The sequence below is a fragment of the Dipteris shenzhenensis genome, chromosome 21 (assembly GCF_047967505.1).
Source record: "Dipteris shenzhenensis isolate YYH24624 ecotype China chromosome 21, Dip_SZ_1.0, whole genome shotgun sequence".
NCBI classification, from domain to species: Eukaryota; Viridiplantae; Streptophyta; class Polypodiopsida; order Gleicheniales; family Dipteridaceae; genus Dipteris; species Dipteris shenzhenensis.
The window spans coordinates 21,534,005-21,541,834 of NC_141616.1; the positions used below are offsets into that span (position 1 = coordinate 21,534,005).

Here is a 7,830-nt window from a genome sequence, read left to right on the forward strand (position 1 = left end):
GAATGTTGCAATCATCCACAAGCATGTTGCTTTTGAATATAGAAGTGACATATGGCTGTAGTGATGCAAGGTTGGATACCAATTTAAATATTTCTTTGAATATAATCAACATGCTTCCTTATATATCCTATTAGATGTCTTGAGAAAAGTAGGTGGAAAGGGGGTTGTACAAAGCCACTCATGCACACAACGCATAACAACATCAAGTAACTAACTATACACTATCCTTATTGTCAATATAGAATGAGTTATATACAAGATCATAATGGTCCTAGGGGCCCTTCACCCCTTTATAAGTCCACAAGAACTATTTTGTATTTTGCATTTACATGTACACAAGTTTGATGTTGAGATTGAACCTCAACATTTCTTACAATTACTTTAAATTCTAACTTGCTTAATCCTCCATGTATTGAAACTTTGCACCACAAGGATGAACATTTAATAAAGTAGATAAGGCCTCATAACGATGAGTCCTCAGAGAAATTATGAGGAGATGAGAACACCAACTTGGACATTGTTGTCAAAGGAGTTGCTTTTCGATCACAAATAAGCTCCTTTAACATCTTAACAACTATGTGCATGTTGGGGCGATCCTCTCGAGAATCTTGTGCACATGTGAGGGCAATGCTCATTACTTGTAGCATCTCGTTCTTCTGTTGTTCTATATTGTCTCCATCACCTTGTGAGGAATGCAATGATTCCATGAGTTTGGCATCAAATATTTCCAATGCATTGTGTGGATACATGAGTCGTACCCATTGAGGAAAGCTCAATCCTTGATCATTCATGCGAGTTGGGCGAATCCGGGTTAACATTTCAAGCACCACAATGCCAAAACTGTACACATCACCTTTACTGCTAATGGGGGTCATGTAGGCATATTCTGGAGCATCACAAACCACGTTAAGGAGATAATATTGAATTCACATGTGAAAGGATTAGTTTTAGGGTGTGGGTGTAAGATTTTAGTATGCTGGTTTGGTTTTGTTGCAATGGAGGACAATGATTAACGAGTGTTTGTAAAAAAAACTTAACTTCAAATGTTGATACAATTATAAATTTATCTTTGAGATTTTGAAGAATCCAAAAAACTTCCACCACTCATGTTTTTCTTAAAGTTTTCCAAGTTCTAAGACCAGAATATAACTAAAAACATGAAAATAAAACTCAAGGTTAACTATTAATTAAGTCTCTCTCTCTCTGTGCAGAACATTGACTGATCAGAAGTAACGTAGAAGGACAAGAAACCTACCGGGAGCTAGGTAACCGATGGATCCTTCGAGCACCCTGCTCAGTGTACGCCCCTCCCTCAGACATGCTGGGTCGATCAATCGCGCAATTCCGAAATCGCCCACATGAGCCACCATCTTTTCGTCCAGCAGAATGTTGCTGGGCTTCAGATCGCAGTGCACAATTTGATGCCCGACCCCAAAGACACCGCTGTCGTGATGCAAGTAGGACATGGCATGCGCGACGTCCAAGATTATGCTAAGCCTCGCCTTCCAGCTCAATATGCAAACATCACCTCCGTGTAGATGTTGCTCTAAGCTCCCATTTGCCATGAATTCCAAGACCAGAGCTCTCATATTGGGGCCTGAGGTGCAACTCACAATTTTCAGCAAGTTGCGATGCCGCACACGACCCAACGTCTCGCATTCCCTTGTGAAATTGTCCTTAGCTTCCAGTCCCAGCCTCTTCACTGCCACTGACGTACCATTGGGTAGAGTTCCTTTGTATACGATGCCTGCGCTGCCCTTTCCCAAAATGTTTTCTTCCTTAAAACTATCCGTAGCTGTCATCAAATCGGCTTCGGATAGGATGGGCAAGTGCTTACTGAAGACATTGGGAATTCTTATGCCATCCTTTGGCTTGGAGATGAACAGCCACCATAACAAGAAGCTCCCAACACAAAGCCAAGCCGTCACGCCGAACACAATGCCTATGATGCCGGCTTGACTCAAAGCTCTGCTTTTGCCCGTCGAAGTTCCACTTGGGCAGACCTTGTGCAAGACAGCTCCGCACAGCCCAGGATTACTGTAAAAAGAAGCCGCTGATAGATTGTCGATCTTTCCTAATATACTCGGAACCATGCCCGACAAGTCATTGTATGAAAGATTAAGGAATGTCAAGAACCGTAGATCTCTCAGTGAAGCCGGAATGGGCCCTGTCAATTTGTTCACAGAGAGATCTAGCTGCAACAGGCCCTTGAGCTTCTCAAGCGAATCAGGAATTGTTCCTATGAATCCGTTATGGGATAAATTTAAAGTGAGCAGCTCTGCGCAACCACCTAGGGAAGTAGGGATCTCGCCGTTGAGGATGTTAGATGACAAATCTAGTTCTTGCACCATTTGTAAGTCGCCTAATTCAGGAGGTACGCTTCCAGTCAGCAAATTATTGGAGATGCTCAAGTTATACTGTAGACTCCTGAGATTGCCAAGAGCCCTTGGAATGCTTCCCGTCAGAAAGTTCTCGAGAGTGAGAGACTACGCATTGCTTGGACCCCTCCCCAGGCATTAGGTATAGGTCCAGTTAAACGATTGTTGTGCAAGTGCAAAAATTGCAGGCTTTGCATCTCACCAAAAGACGATGGAATTTCTCCGCTCAGAAAGTTGTCATTCAGCCTCAGTTCGAAAAGCCGTCGACACCGACCAAGCTCTGGAGGAATGTGCCCAGCGAGATTGTTACTGAACAATGATAAGATGTCAATTTTTGAAAGGTAACTTAGTGTGGTTGGGATGCCGCCACTGAGCTGGTTGCTCCACAGTGTCAGCTGCAGTAGCTGTGTAAGATTGCCTAGTTCTGGTGGCAAATTACCACTGAGCTTGTTTCGGTCCAAGTTGAGATAAAGTAAGCTGGAAAGCTTCCCGATACTCGCCGGTATGCTCCCTGTGAGCTGATTTGCATTGAGCTCCAAATCGTTTAGTGCGGAGCAATTGCCCAGAGACGTTGGAATCTCACCCCACAACTCGTTTTCCCACATGAACAATGCCGTCAGGTTCTGATCAAGCTTCCCAAGCTCTGATGGAATCGTGCCAGAAAAAGAGTTCTGCTGAAACTGAAGAGATTGCAAAGATGTAAGATTGCCAAAGCACGGTGGAATTGGCCCCGACATGTTGTTCCTTTGGAAATCTAAGAATAGAATCTCCCTAAGCACACTTAGTTCTTCTGGTATCTGCCCATCAAAAAAATTGAACCCGAACTCTAGCACAGTGACGGCCGAAAAGTTTCCCAGCCATGCGGGAATGGGGCCAGTGAAACGGTTGTTGTAAAGAAATAACCCTGTAAGCCTTGTAAGTGCGCTCAATTCACTGGGGATAGGACCACTCATATTGTTTGAATTCAAACCGAGGACAACCAGAGATGTAAGATTGCGAAGCGACCGAGGGATTGGCCCCGTCATGTCGTTATTTGAGAAATCCAAGTACTGAAGATTCTTAAGCGAACCGAGCTGCGTCGGTATCTGACCCGTAAAGGAATTGAAACTAAAGTTAAGAGCAGTTATGACAGAAAGATTTCCGAGCAATAACGGGATTGACCCCATCATGCCGTTATTTGCGAAATCCAGGTATTGAAGATTCTTCAGCAAACCGAGCTGCGTCGGTATCTGACCACTAAAGGAATTGGACCGTAAGTTAAGAATAGTTAAGGCGGAAAGATTTCCCAGCGAGACTGGTATTGATCCCATCAAGTTGTTATAATCGAAATATAGATTTTGAAGATTCTTAAGCAAACCGAGCTCCGTCGGTATTTGACCATTGAAGAAATTGGAATGAACGTCAAGTATAGTCAAGGCCGAAAGATTTCTCAGGATGAACGGGATTGATCCCGTCATGTTGTTATTTCCGAAATTCAGAAGTTGAAGACCCGTTACTGAACTGCATCGGTATCTGACCATGGAAGGAATTGTATCCGAAATCAAGACCAACTAGGGTGGAAAGATTTCCCAGCGCGGACGGGATTGATCCCGTCATGTTGTTACTGTAGAAAAGTAGGTTTTCAAGATTTGGAAGCAAACTGAGCTCCACGGGTATTTGACCATCGAAGAAATTAAAATCAAAGATAAGTTGAGTCAGAGCCGAAAGATTTCCCAGCCACGGAGGGATAGGGCCGCTGAACTTGTTAGAACGTAAATCAAGAACTGTGAGGTTACTGCAGTTGCCGAGCGACACTGGAATGCTACCATGGATAGCATTTCGGCCTAGGACCAGTGCTTAAATTTGCTGCACAGATTGAGCTTCATTAGAATTTTGGGCTTCGTATGACTCCCAAGAATTTCACCAGCGTAGCATTCATGAAGCTCAAGCAATTCTCCAAGACTTCAACATATAATGTACATACATATAGTTAGTAGTTAGAATTTATCTACTATACTACTAATATGTATCCCAAATAATGTGAGTCTGCCTGCTCTAGAATCTCGAGGGCTGGCATTAGTCTAGGAGTCTGTGCAATTGTCATCTTCAGCTTAAAATGGGATTTGTCTGGAGTGTCATCTTCATTTTGAAACTTAAATTTTTTTCAAAGACTTCACTGAATTTTTTATGAAACCTAGAGGTGTGCAGCAAATTTAAGCACTGCCTAGGACTATGCGAACTAAAGCGTTCATCTTGCCGAACTCAGGAGGCAACCCTCCAACCAGGTCGTTTTGACTCAAGAGCAAGTCGGTGAGGCTTGTGCAATTCACTAGGGAGAGGGGAAGAGGGCCGGAGAGGCGATTATCCCAGAGGTCGAGGGTGCGGAGGTGGGCGAGCGAGGCGACGGAGGGGGGGAGGTGACCGGAGAGGTGGTTGGAAGCGAGGCTGAGGTGAAGAAAGGTAAGTGGGGGGAGAGCGGAGGGGAGGTGGCGGGGGAGGGAGCCATAGAAGGAGTTGTTGGAGAGGTCAAGGGATTGCAAGGCGAAGCAGTTGTGGAGAAGAGGGAGGGAGGTGGGGAGGGAGGAGGAGAGGGAGAGGTGAGGCAGGCGGATGGAGGAGACGCGAAGGGAGGATCCGGAGCGGTTGCAGGAGATGCCAACCCACGAGGAGCACAGGGAGACGGAGGACGAGGAAGCCCAGGAGGAGAGGTGGCCATGCACGTCCACCAGCGACCCCTTGAAAGCCAGCAATGCATTCACGTCCGCAGAGTGCGGCGTAATTTCCGCCCACTTCACCTCTACCAACACCAGCAGCAACAGCACCGCTACCATCTCCCTCCCCATGCCTTCACTACAACACACACACACAGACAACCCCCCCTATTTTATTTATAGGCTGGTTTCACCCACTCTATCCGCTGTCCACTTCACTCCGGTATTTCACACACGAGTGGACATCAGAGCAAACTCCACAAAACGGATTGCATGCGAGGGCATTTTACAAAAGGGATTGCATGAAAGGGATTGCATGAGAGGGCATTCCACGAAAGGGATTGCATGAGAGGGCATTCCACGAAAGGGATTGCATGACAGGGCCTGCAATAGAGAGTACTTTTCGGTTGTTAGCACCTTGGGCAGCCTGCCTAGGCCGGATGGAAAAGAATCCCATGGACAAGAAATTCCGCCAATGATTGAAAAAATTCCAATGGACATGATGAAGTTATAGGACACCAAGTACCCTTTATTGTTTTTTGTCAAACTTTAACAACTAGGGTAGGTGAGCTTATAGGACACCGAGTACCCTTTATTGTTTTTAGTCAAACTCTAAGATATTGCACTTTTAGGTGAGATATTAGTAGTACCCTATATTGGTTTTAGTCAAACTATAAGCTCTAACCTACAAATGGTGGGAAAAGGGAGTATAATAGCAATATTGAAATAACTAAGAGCTTTTAATTGAAATGTGCACTAATAGCTTTTAATTGAAATAACTAAGAGCTTTTAATTGAAAAGAAAGAGCATCGCAATATAGGGCAAGCGTCACTATATATAGCGGCGCTTGCCTAAAGTCGCTATATAGCAACCCTTAACAGATTGGTAATGGTTGTTATATAGCAACACTGAGACAGTTTCCTATAGCGACATTTTACAGAGAGTTTTTTTTCCCAATGACAAATTTTTTTTCATTTTCATACATGCAGTTTGATCCTTTGAGAGAATAAAAGTACAAGAGCATGTACATCAAGCCTTTGAAGCTCATATATTCATGTCCAAGTTTAACATGAAAAAAATCAATGAAGAGCATTTACATCAACGGCTTTAACGCGCCAAACAAGTCTATCTCTAACTCTATACCGAGTTGATCTCCTAATTCATCATCGTACTTCATCATCGTACTCTAGCATCGTACGTTCACCTAAGAGTACTTGATTATCTTTTTTAATAAAGTGTGGTGATTCTTGATGATCGTCATCTTCTTCCTCAATATTGTGATCTCCATCTTCCTCCCATATGATGTCATTATGCGCATCTTCCTTTTGGCTCATATTGTGATCTTTATCTTCTTCACTAGATCCATCTAGATCAATTGGATCCGGCATTGGTAGTGGCATCTCCATATCCACATCTCTATCTTAAAAAATTTGCTTACTTTGTGGTGCAACTTGGATCACATACCACCATCTTGGATTAGAATGATCCGGATGAACAAACCAAAACCCCGCGCGACACTGGGGGCTATGTGCTTCTAAGCTGCACAATCTGCAGGAATCCTCAATGTGTCATCAATGGACTAATGAGATGCATGCCATGTCATCAACTCTACTATGGATTTGCATCAGAACATGTGCTGTATTCTTGCAATGATGGAAAAGTGTCTCAAGACCTCTACCGGTATCTGCTCACCCTGCAAGTCATCTCTATTATTAGACTCCCTCCTCCTCCGAGGGTAGCTATCATTGTAAATATAAATAGACTAAGCTATCATCGTCAATTTTAGTCCCTACAAAGTTCTGAGTTGTGGTTGTACCTATTTACATGTTTTATACCAAGACTACATTTGGAAAAATTGACCCTACGAAGTTCTAAGTTTTGGTTGTACCTATTTACATTTTTTATACCATGAATACATTGGATGACTTCAAGAGCTTCACGCTATTCTTGAATTTACTTAACTTTAGTGTAGCAAGTTCATATGATTATCTTGATTTAAATGTGGTGTGTCAACAAGGTCAATGACATGATTTTGATCCCCTGACCATGATTTCATTTCACTCAAACTTGGCATGACAAATTATAATGAAAACAACAAAAGTAGATGTAAAGGAAGCATCAATTTTATTTCCACACCTACCATTGAATCTCTCTTATAAATTCCAGCTTTCATGTCTATTTTTTAAAGGCATCGACAACATTGCTTTCATTGAAAATAGATGCATATTTAGACATGGAAAATTATGCACTTATATGATTAGATCCAAAGCTTGCATTGATTCTATTTCTAGACCTAACGTGGAAGTTTCCGTCAAGTTGTACACTCATTAGTTAGATGTAAAGGTTGCATTCTACACCTACCTTGGGATTTCTCTTACAAATTGCACCGTATAAGACTTCTATGTTTGAAAGGAACCCTTGACACTTCTTTCATTGAAAGTAGAGCTCCAAAGAATTTGGACATCATTGGAGCCTTCCTTTGCCTTTATCCTCGGGCAGTGCACTACTAAGAAACCTTAGATAAAACGTGCATTCAAGGGGTATTTTAAAAACCCCTTACCTACGAATTTTTCTTGGATAAAAATACCATTTTTTCTATACAAACTTATGGATTTTTTTCTACATTAAAATTTTAAAACTCATATGTAAATACATTTTTGTATTTTTACCTAAATGTTTTGAATTTAAAAAACCCTCCATTTGAACCCACGCTATATACTTACATATTTTTGGGCAAACTCTCCAAGCCTTTATCCTTCAAG

The 7,830-nt window shown here is 42.6% G+C and overlaps 1 pseudogene; it reads right to left on the reverse strand.

The window, feature by feature from the left end:
• Positions 1 to 461: 461 nt before the first annotated feature.
• Positions 462 to 5,200, reverse strand: LOC147888624 (uncharacterized; annotated as a pseudogene).
• Positions 5,201 to 7,830: the final 2,630 nt, after the last annotated feature.